We start from the raw sequence: 11,825 nt of genomic DNA, 5'->3' as shown, positions 1-11,825 counted from the left end.
AGATGACGCCAATAATCCAGCAAATGGTTGATTTCTGCCCCCCACCCGCCCAAGGAACAACTACTCTTTCAGAGCCAACTCCTGACTTCTGGGCTCCCACAGTCCTGCTCTCTGAAAGCCCTGTAAAAAGCTAGGGGGGCGGAAGGCAATCATTTTAAAGAGATCACATTCAGTTTTATTAAAAAACCCAAACAGCTGGGGCATTGATTTGCAGGCTCTGTAATGCCATTGGTATGCCTGACCTGGCCAAGATATTAAAAAGATATTTAAGGAAATGTCAGTAAGTGTCTCAGGCACAAGCTTTAGGCATATTCAAACAGCATTAGGGTGCTTTGGGTAATTCATCTTCCTTTATGCTTCGCTATGCAGAGAGAAGGGAGGGAACATTTACAAAATGATTTACTGTGACACATCCGTCCTAATGAAAGCCTGTGCCGCTCGCCAGCACTCCTGGCCAATCTGCCCCCTCCCAGATGCTCAGCCATATGTCCCGTGCTTGGCGTGAGCAACAATTGTGTTGGTGGAGAATGATTCCTGGGATCCGGGTGTTTTTAACAGAAATCCCAGAAAGCTCTGAGGCTGCTGGCTCAGGTAGAAAAGCAGTAGGAAAGGGCTCATCAGTTGGGGCTAAGTATTTTTAAAGATGCTCCAGTGGTATAAACACAGGATGGAGGGGGATTTAGTGTCTCCTCAGACCCTGGAGGATTGCAGAGACAGGAGTTCGGGCTGCAGCTGAGCAACTTTGCACGGTTGCTGGCCTCCCGGCTCGGGTTCTTTCTTGCCTAGCCTCTCGCTCGCCACTCTCTGACTCCGGGCAGTGGCCGCATTCCTCGGTTGCCAGAACCTGGCATCCCGGCCTTTCCCCGCTGCACGTGGTACCGCTCGCTTCGTGCAAGCAGCTGCTGCTTTGTCCAAGTGTATTTCTAGCCCCCTGCCTATTGCGACACTAGCTCCCTTGCTTCTGCCTCTTGGAATGAAATCATCATTTATTGAACACTGACTATATTCTATGTAAGACTTCTTCCTGCTAGGCCCCGTGAAAGACAGAAAGTTGGTATAAAATAGATCTCTGCCTCAAAAATCGACGTTCTAGTGGTGAATTAACGCCCCCATCTTATGTCCTGGTATACCCTGGACAAGGTTCTTAACCTCTTTGTACCTCAGCTTTTCCATCTGTAAAGTGGGGGAGAATAACAGGACATAGGATTGCTGCCTATAAATTAATGTGTGCACAGTGCTTAGAATAGTACAGGACACATAATAAGCACTTAAGGAATTTGAGCTAGTTTTGAGCCCTAGTTGGAAGAAAAAGGAAAAAAGAGAAGTAACCTAATATGTATGAGCCATAGTCTGTAACGAGAGTTTTATATATGTAACCCTAATGCTTTCACTGTAGGCTAAGGCGGGTATTACAATTATCCTTTCATTTTTGAGTAGGGAAGATCTGCCAGGTTAATAACTTGCACAGGTTTCCGATGTTGACAGAGCTTACAGTTAGGGCCAAGAGGCCTTGGTGCCAAAGCCCACGGTTTTGAAAAGACAAAGAATTTAAAATGTAATTAATGTTTCCAAGACCCCAGAAGTTGTGTAGCAAGGTGCTAGCTGACTGATTCCCAGCACATCACACAGGAAGACATTGCTGTGGGAGTCCATTTCCAAATGGAACATCAGGGAAAGAAGGCTGACTGGAAAAGGTGGGGTTGGAAGACAATCTTGAGGGATGAGTGTCATTTTGGAAGGGTAGCAAAAGCCCGTTGACTGTGTAAGCAATCATGTGGAAGGAGAAAATTGCACCATCTCCCTGAGAGACAGAGCACAAAATGGTTGACCAAAGCCAAGAGCTCAGGAAAGTCTAGAGATGGCTGGTTTGAACACTTTCCTCTGGGCATTGGGAGTTGATGGAGTGCCTTAGCAGTGCCTTGGAAAGGCTTGCTCTGCTAGAGTGTATTAAATAAGCCAGAAAGTAAGAGTCCATTAGGAGGCCAGTGCAGTCCTCCTCACCAGAACTCTCAGTGGTGTCCTGGAGCGTGGCGTCAGGGAAAATGGAGAAGCAGAAAACCAATGACCTACACAAAAGCAGTGACTGAAAAGGGTTAACAGAGATGCTCTTCCCAGAGGTCTTGGTAGGGCTGGACTCTGCCATCAGGGATCGAGTCATTGTCTGCAGCTGGCAACAGCAGGCAGCCCTTACCAACACAAGCCCTGAAGGGACAGAGAGTGAGGTGCAATTCCTGGACTCTGGGAGGGGAGCTGGAAGCAGAGGGCTGCCTGGCAGGAGCTGTGACTCTGGGTGGAGGGGACCCAGCCAACCTGCCGTAACCAGCAGGGAGGTAGCCAGGAGAATCAATACCCCTTCTTCCCTCCTCCCGCCTCTCTCCTGTCAGTGCCCTAGGCCAGGGATCCTTTTCTTCAGTCCATATAGATCATCGTTCCGGGGCAGAGGACAAGATGGAGAAGAGTCGAGAGCGACCCTGGGGGTGCAAATGGAAGACACCCAAAGTAGAAGGTTTGTGACGGGATTAGATAATTGACATGGCACAGAGCCTGGCACACAGAAGATACGGAAGACTTGAGGGTTATTATGATTTCTTAGTGTTTTTCCTGCTTTGGTTGGCTTGGTATTCATGTATCCAGCTCAGCCCCTCTGGCCTCACCACAATCAAAAACGTTCTCAAATCCCTTCAGTAGCATGAGAAGTGAAGTGACTCACTGAAAAGCCAATTGAGTATTTTGCCTGCAATCTTTGGCCTCTATTTTTTTTTTAAGGAAGCTTAAAAAAAAAAGAGGCTTGGAAATCATCTTTTTAAAACACAACCTTTGTGATTTGTTTTATTGGAAGTTCTTAACAGAGGAAAGGGGCTTGTTTGTTTAGATTGCTATGCAACAGGAGGCATTGAGTAAATGGTTTCTCAGTTTTTATTATTTTAAACTTCACCCAGGAGAAAATTGATCCAAGTTTAAGAAAGAGAGAAGGAATGGAATATAAGCTCTGGTGTTTTCAAATTTCTAAAGGGCACTGCAAATAGTAGAACCTTAAAACAAACATTTACATATGGAAATCTACCTTCTCGATTCTCACTTTCCAGGTAAAATCAGAAGAAAATACGTCTTCATCTCTCCAAGCAGATTTATTTTTTTTCCAGCCCATTTATATATGCTGCATGCTGAATAACCACGGGAAGCTGAAAATGTATCACTTTCAACCAAATATCAGCGAAAGGCGAAGTGGTTCTGCAAGAATTTTTTGTCATCTCCCTCCTGGCCTTCCATACGCGCTAGGCGCTAGGCTCAGACGCAGCCCAAGGTGAAGAGAGCAGAGGGGCAGATGCCTGCCAAAGTCTCACCTGATTTTAAGCTCAGTCCTCAGTGTTGTTTACCAGAGCTTCAGATTCCCCCTCGCACGATATTTCATTCTGCCAAGGGGTTTCTAATTGACACTCACGTTGGTGCGGACTCTATCAGATTGGCAGGCTTGATGTAGTTTCTGAATTTTCTGTCCAAGCTAGGGGAGAGAGGGACATGAGTCGAGTGCCCTGAACTTGGTTAAATCAGTCATCTGGAAGCCAATGGTGGAGAAAGAGAGCAAAGGTTAGGAGAAAAATAACACTCAGTAGCAACCAGCAAAACAAACTTTTGTCTGGAGCAACGAGAAGGCACTGCAAACACAGATCAGCTCGTGTGGCACCAGCTCATCTTTTTAAAAACAATGTCTTACTGCTTTAGCTAAAGTTAGATTATACAAAAAAGGAGAAAGAAGTAAATAGAAGTAATTAAAATACCGCTACCCAGAGACTGACAATATTAACTAACCCTTTGACACATTTCCTGCCAGTTTTTTACAACACGTACATCTGTTACATGCATATGTATGCAAGTAAGATTGCAAAGAGATACGATGAGTATTTTCCAAGCTAAAAAACAGGATTATTTTAGCCCTGCAGTTTTATGCCTCGCATTGTAAGCCTAACGTTATATTTACACATTTTTCAATATCATAAAATATTCTTGGAATGGTCTTTTTTAAAATTCGCTACATCATAGTTGTCCTGCAGATGTAGCATGATTTATTTCCCCAACCTCATATTGTTGGCATTCATGTTGTTTCCAATTTTCTACTGTTTCAAGGATAGCCATCAAAATATTATTTGTAAGAATATCTTTATAATTCTGTCTGTGGGATAAATTCCTAGAAGTGAAATTACTGGGTGAAAAGCACTTAAAACATAGGGCTCAAACTGCCATCTAGAAAAGTTATGCCAACTCTTGGTCTTGTGGGAAGTTTATGAAAATACCCATTTCATTACTCCACCAATCCCAAGAATTATCATCTTTAAAATTCTTTGCATATTTGAGAGGTGGAAAATGGTGCCTTGATATTATAAAATTTCATTTTCTTTCTAAGCATGTATTTGCCATGCCAAACCACCTCAGCCATCTTTGAAAAAACTGGTTTCCTTGTGAGAAGACCTTGGAGTGCCCATTCCCTGAGAAAAGTCGACTTCCACGGGGCATGTGAACACACCCTCTTAAAATAAATGCCGCAAAATCCCCATCAGCCTTAATTTTAATAATAATGCCACAATGGATTCTCTCCTGTCACATTTTGTAATACAGTCATACCAGCTTTCAAAGGCTGGTGTGCCCTGAAATTATAAACACAGTCTGTGGCAGGAGACACTGGCAATTCTCCAAGCCAGAATGACAAGTGAGAATCTCTGTCACTCTGAGCCCACGGGGTGATGGAACAGGGACATGGGACCAAGTGTCATGGGTATCCAACAGCAACCTGACACTTGTTCACCCCTCACATGTCAGGGCTTCCTAATCTTTGTGCCAGTTATCCCTTTGACAGTCAGGTGAAGTCTACAGATCCGTTCTCAGAATAATACTTTAACTGCATAAAAGAAAACACATAATTATAAAGGAATCTAATTACATCAAAATTTTGTTATCAAAATATTTATAAAAATCTGTGGCATCGGAATATATGTGTTTATTTATTAAACACTAAATAACAAGATCTAGTGGGAGATCTAACTACCATAATCGCAGAGTGGTAATGAGGGGAAAGATATTTCAAGATCTCTACCATGACTAATACAATACGAGAATACCTATTACTTCTATTAGTGACAGAGCCCAAGTACTGTAAATACTGTTGTGGTTTGTTGCCTACATTTGTAATGAAGGGAATGCTTTCTTTCAATGGGAGGTTAATAAAAGATATAACTCCCCCCCCCATCATGGAATGCCTGAGTTCTCTCCATGGACCTATGGTCACATGAAGTGCTCTGAAAGTTGGAAATTATGTAAATGCATTATCTCCACCTCCTCCCACTTGTAGAAATGTGACATTTGCTCTGGGCCCTATCCATTATTTTTCTTGCTCTAATTACTACTGTTCTGGGAAGCTGTTGGAACAGGGTGGTAGGGTTGGCCACAGTGGAAGATCTTAGTCAAAGGGTTGAAGCCACGGAGTTAAAAATACTGTGCTTGCTGCAGTTGTCGAGCTGCGTGCTCTGATCACACGCCATGCCCAGCACCGCTCTCTCTACCATGCCTGAGAGTCTGGAGCTCTGACTACGGCTTTGCCACTAACCAGCTTGTGGGACTGCGAAAAAGCCTCTGGAGCTCCCTGAGCCTCAGATTTTCTTAACTCAAAAAATCATTTGGAAAAGACCAACCTTAAGTTCCCCTTCCAGCTCTCACAAGAGGTGACTTTGAAACTTCCATTGTATTTTGACCATTAATGTATCTTTCCAAGAGAGTTCTTCAGCACCCAGAACAGAAAGCCTCAGCTGTTCTCTAAAATTAAGTTTTTATCCCTTTTTCCATTTTTTCCTCCTCTTTCTTTTAAAACAAAGACTTTGTCTTTTCCTTAAAGCAACAGAAGCTGAATTCTTGTGTCAATTTTCGAGGAGAACTCGGTTTGTCTGGCTCTTCAGTGGAGCGCACCACTTCTCCTCACCGGGCCTAAATGCCTAGGACAACCAGTCTCCATTTCGGCCTTGGTTCTAATGTTCCCCAACCTCCGTTCATAAAGCATCCTTGCTTCCTCAGGAGGTAAGCTCCCCTTTGTGTGCCTTTTTCTGTGAGGCCTGAGGCAGGAACTTCTTAATTTTCTACGTGTCGTTGCACTGAAGAAGTTGAGTATTCTGTTCTCCTACTCAAATGCAGTTCACGGGGTAAATATTGCTTGCGAATTTTCCTTCCTAATCACGCAGCATTGTTCAACACTTGGCAGTCTGCTCTGTTCAAGTGGTCGAGGCCAGATTCAGGAGAGCTTGAGCTTCGGGTGTCAGAGTGAACACCGTGGGCCCCTTGGGCCCTAAGAATACTAACAAGGCTGAAGGGAGAGGCTCAGAGGCAGCCCTGCTCTTGGCAAGCCCAGGCAGGGTTCCCTTTGATGTGAAGTCTTGCTTGATACTGCTTTGTGTGTCTGCATTTGTCCTTGGCAGGCAAAAGGCAGTTCCTTTCCAACAATGAGGTGCCCTTGTGTATTGCTGCCATCCACTAAAACAGTGATGCATGCAAGCAGCTCCCAGGGTGACGGGGGTGGGGGGCAAGAGGGAGCTGGGAGGCTGGGGCTGGTGGTGGGGGTGGGGAGGACACTCAAGGAGAGCCCAAGTGCCAAGGATGTTAGCCAGGAAGCTGAGACAGTCCTGGGAGTCTGCACCATGGTTCTCAAAACATTTTACCTTGAAGTAGGAACAGTTTCAGAGGGATACAGAGTCATTTGGAGCAAAATGATGCAAGTTATTTCCTTTGATTGAAACACAGAAAGGTGTAGAAATATGGATTGCAATTGCCTGAAGTTGGTCTGGGCCAAATAGTGGCCTATGAATGTGAATGACCACAATTTGCTTAACTTTTCTCAGGTTCTATAGATATTATTAGTGTTGTTCTCTAAATATTTCCAGTTCTCTGTCCCTTCAAGCACAAGGTGGCATAATGTACTTCCCGGTCTCCTTGTGGTTGGATTGGACCATGTGACTAGTTCTAGCCAATGAGTAGAAGTGATGTGTCTTTTCCAGACCGGAGTAGTGAATTACTGATGCAAAACCCTCCAGAGCTTTCTTTCCTCTTTGGAATAGGGATCACTAGTATTTGAGATGGTAGCTTCTCCATCCGCTTGAGTCTTCAAATATCTATTACGTCAGACTCCAACTGCCAACCCACAAGAGATAAGTAGTATGAGTAAGAAATCAACCTTTTTGGTTTAAAGCCACTAAGATTTGCAGGTTTACAGCAACATAACCTAGACTATTATAATTGCAGGCGGCCCAGATGACCCTCCTTCCCTTGCCCTGGTGTGCTCATAGAGATTAAATATTGAATTATATTGAAGTCCAGTCCTCAGCTTCCCTCAGAAAGCATCTTCACCTGATTGAGGCAGTGGGAGTTTTCACAGCCAGGAATTTCTCTAGGGAGTTGTGCTGAAGTTGACTGACTAGGGTTGCATCTCAGAGCCTTAAGGTTTGAGACGCCCGGGGTGTTGCGGATGAGAGCCGTGATAGTCGTAGAAGATGCACGAAAACGTTCATTGAGACTGGCTCAGCCTCAAGGGAGCCAAGAGAGAAACTTCATCAACCAGAATGCATGAATCAAGTGTCTGTTTTCATATATTTCTGTGGTCAGAGGGCTTCAGGCCCTGAGCAGCTTTTAATGTGAAAGTGGAAAAAAAGGAAAAAGAAAAATACGGTTGGAGAAAACTCACAAACTACAAAGAGCCCTGAAAGAATACTGGCTGAAAATCAGAAGAGACGCAGTTTATACTACAGAACATGATTTGTAGGCCTGGTAAGGCACACAAGGGACATTGGTTGGAGCTTCATGTGAAGGGTAAAAAGGGCTGGAGTTAGTCCAAAGAAGTTTCAAGGAAGATGTTGTTTTCAGGAAGTGCTGGACTTTTAGAGGGAAAAATAGAATGGTGGGTCGGGAGAAGAGCCATACAGTCTGAAGCCCTTCTTGGAAAAGGGTCTAGAAGCCAGGTCAAGGTGACTTTACAAGAGGGCATTATAGAAGTTTGGCCTGAGGGGCCCAGTGGGTGTTACATGTTCAAGGAGTCCTATAGGTGAGAGAGGGGAAAGTCAGGTGGTCAGGGGTAAGCTGATAAAGAAAGACTTTTAAAAGTAAAGTAGCTAACTCGAAGAGAAGCACTCAGGGCGAAATGATCCAGGCAAAGTGGGGCAAAGTGACAAAAAGTGACATCAGCATAGGGTCAAGATTATCACCTGGGCTAGGGGTAGTGTTGGGACCTGAGAAGAAAAGAAAAGGAAAACAGCAAACTTGGAGGAGGGAGAGGGGAAGGTTATGGTGACGTGACCGGGAGTGCTGACCGTCCTCTGTATCCCTTCTTGTTTCCTCCCCTAGGATGGAAGTCCATCTCCCCCCACCCCCCGCCGGCCCCATTTTTAGCTGAGTACACAGCTGCACAGAATAAAGATTACATTTCACACCTTCCTCTTCAAATAGATGTGACCACTGGGAACAAAGGAACACGAGCAAAATGTCACATATGGTTTCCTTAAAGAGCAGGCTCTTAATCTTCCTTCTCCCTTCCTGCTGCCTGGAATGCAAATAGGAGAGGGTGAGCTCGAGCAGTCAGCTTGGACAATTAAGTGGGAACGTATGAAAAAAAGTATACGTACCAGAGAAAAGAACCTTGGCTTCCCAGTGGTCATGGAGCCACCAAACCATCCCTGGCTTGCTTACCCATGAATTTCTTTATGTGACAGAGAAAGGAATGTGTGTCTACTTTACTTAAGCTAGTGCTGGAGTGACTTTTCTGTCACAGCTAAACCTCACCCTTGTTGATTCAAGGAGTAGATCAAGTATCATGACAGGTGATTTTTATTTCCTTCTCTATAAGTTTTCATATTTCCCAAGCTTTTTGCAATGAATCTACATTATTTTTGTAATCGGGGGAAGGTGTGTCTTTTTAAGATCAATATAAGAGAAGGCGGAGAACCCGGGCCTGCATGAGACTGGAAGGCACACCAATGCCCTCTGTAGTGGGAAAGGACCTCTGACTTGAATTTCTTTTCTTCCATCCCATAATGAGTTGTCCTCGAATGATCATTTCCCGCTGCTTTGCAAGTTTCCTTGTCCCCCCTGGTCCTGGCGGTGTTCATTGCAGGAAGCAAAAGCCATTTTAGGTTAATTTCAAGTAGAAAGTAATTTAATACAGGGCATTGGGGGCTACAGAAGCATTGGTAGAGCTGCAGAGATGTAAGCCAGGAGGCCCTGCTAGATGGAAATGCTGCCATCACCCGGTATATAACCCCGTAGCCGTGAGCCAGAGGTTAGGAAATCGCTGTCAACACCCCGACGTCAGGGACCTGCTGCCAACTTCAGAGTTGCCCCACATTCATGAAGCTGGTCACTAGACAGTGGGATGGAAGTCTGTCCACAGCAAAAACTCATCTCTGCCAGAACCTGCCACTGCTGTAAAAATAAAAATGCCCTCCGCTTGCATTTCGCCTTCTAAATCCCGTGGGAGGCGTTTCAGACCCTAGCAGAAGGGGGCCCGAGAAGCCCGCGCGCTCGCCTTCCAGCCCCCGTGCTGCAGGGAGCGCGCACAGCAGGGGCGGAGAGGAAGACCCAGTGCCAGCCCGCCTGCCTCGACCTGCTCCGGTCCGTCCCTTGTTGGTTCTCTCTCAGACAGTCGCACATACTCAGAAGCTTTCTTAGATGGCTCCCCTGTTGGGGAAACTGTCCACTTCTCTATGGACAGTTTACCACTATCGTTGTACATTTACTCCTTGCTAACACTGCGTTAGGCGCGCAGAGTGATAGCACGGTTCCTATCATCCGATACCTCTTCCCCGCGGAAAACACATGTTCAGCGTCTATCAGGTACTCAAAAAAACATCGATAGCTCCTCGTTATCTGCCGACTAAAGTTCAACTGCCTTCATTTAAACCTAATAACAGACTCTAGAATCTGACCTTAACTCATGTTTTCAAACCTTATCTCTCATTTTCCACTAAATGAGCTCTTGTGGACCAGAAACACTGGATTGTTTCCTATCCTCAATACATATGCCTCTCTTTTCTGCCACCGACACTTTAAGCTACGCTGTTTCTCCCCCCTAGAATGTTCTTCTTTCCATCTCCCTATGTCAAAGTGCTGTTGATCCCTTAGTGTCCAGCTCAAATGTCACCTCCCCTATGAAGCCTTTCCTGATGCCTTACAGCTGGAGATAATCCTTCCTATCAGAATCCCTGGAACTTGATCTATATTTCTGCCAGGGCATTTAAAACAGTCTACCTTCTACTACAGCTTTTTACATAAACATCACTCCTTGTCTAGCAGACCATGAGCTGTAGAGGAGCAAGGATTATTTTGTATTTATTTTAGATACCCCATAGTGCCATAATGTGTAAGTGAATAAATGTAAACCCCAACAACAGTTATTACACTCAAAAATTTTATAATTGAACAATGAAAAAATTTTAAAAAGCACCATCACTTCACTTTCTGTTCCTTAGCATATGAAATCTGAACTTCTTTGCCCAGAATTGACATCCCACCTCTTAATTCTTTAACTTTCTGTGACAGTAAATAAGCATTTTGTTCTCCCTATATGTCTTATTATTCTTGCAACTGAGTGTGTAATTTGCGGGATGTTATTTTCCATTTGTTACTAAACCCCAAATAAGACAAAAAGCCTCCTCAGTGTCTGTAGCAGAAAGAAACAATTAGCAAAGTGTGTTTCTGTGTTTCTATTCTAAACCAACAACGCAAAAGATGGAGCTTGATTATAAATGATGAAGAATATATTTCACAGGTACTTCTTAAGATTTCACATCAGGTTGGGGCACCTGGGTGGCACAGCGGTTAAGCGTCTTCCTTCGGCTCAGGGCGTGATCCCGGCGTTATGGGATCGAGCCCCACATCAGGCTCCTCCGCTGTGAGCCTGCTTCTTCCTCTCCCACTCCCCCTGCTTGTGTTCCCTCTCTCGCTGGCTGTCTCTATCTCTGTCGAATAAATAAATAAAATCTTTAAAAAAAAAAAAGATTTCACATCAGGTAACCCATTTACCAATTCTTTTCATTTATTAATGCCTCCAATTATAGAACAAGTCATAGACCTTAATCCTTTTTTATCAAACATGGATTAGATCCAAAAGCGTTGTAATCAAATTGTACCTTTTTCTGCCCAATGTAGAATTCACCCTTTTTTCAAAAAAGTGTTTGTAAATGTTCTGGTTTCCTTTCTCAGATGTGTTCTACTCCCCCCTGCCCCTCTCCCGTGAGCCTTGGTCCTCTAGTGCCTAGACCATGGCATCTAGTCTTCCAGTCTTCAAACAGTAAGAATTCAAATAATGCTTATTTCAAGTAATTACCACTGAAAATAGGGGTGCCTGGGTAGTTCAGTGGGTTAAGCGTCTGCCTTTGGCTCAGGTCATGATCCTAAGGTCCTGGGATCGAGCCCCACATTGGGCTTCCTGCTCAGTGGACAGTCTGCTTCTCCTTCTCCCACTCCCCCTGCTTGTGGTCTCTCTCTCTCTCACTCTCTAAAAAAAAGAAAAAAAATTACTGGAAATAGCATGAAGTAAGTTGTCACTGATTTCTTTGTGCAAAGCTGTCCCTCCAATTATTACCAAAGCAAACCACCACCCACTGTTTACTAGAAGAATGTTTTTTCCTATTTCTAAAAACAGAAGTCTGTTATATGAAAAATAACATGGTCTGGGGCTACAAAATAAGTAGGCTCGCGACCAGCAACAGAGCTACATAAATCTGGGCTGCATATACTATCACTGAGATAGACAAAGTGCTGAGGGAATATCATAGAAAGAATGATTACCTCTTCTTGGG

Source organism: Ailuropoda melanoleuca, chromosome 6 (genome assembly GCF_002007445.2).
Source record: "Ailuropoda melanoleuca isolate Jingjing chromosome 6, ASM200744v2, whole genome shotgun sequence".
NCBI classification, from domain to species: domain Eukaryota; kingdom Metazoa; phylum Chordata; class Mammalia; order Carnivora; family Ursidae; genus Ailuropoda; species Ailuropoda melanoleuca.
Note: the sequence above shows the minus strand (reverse complement) of the source record.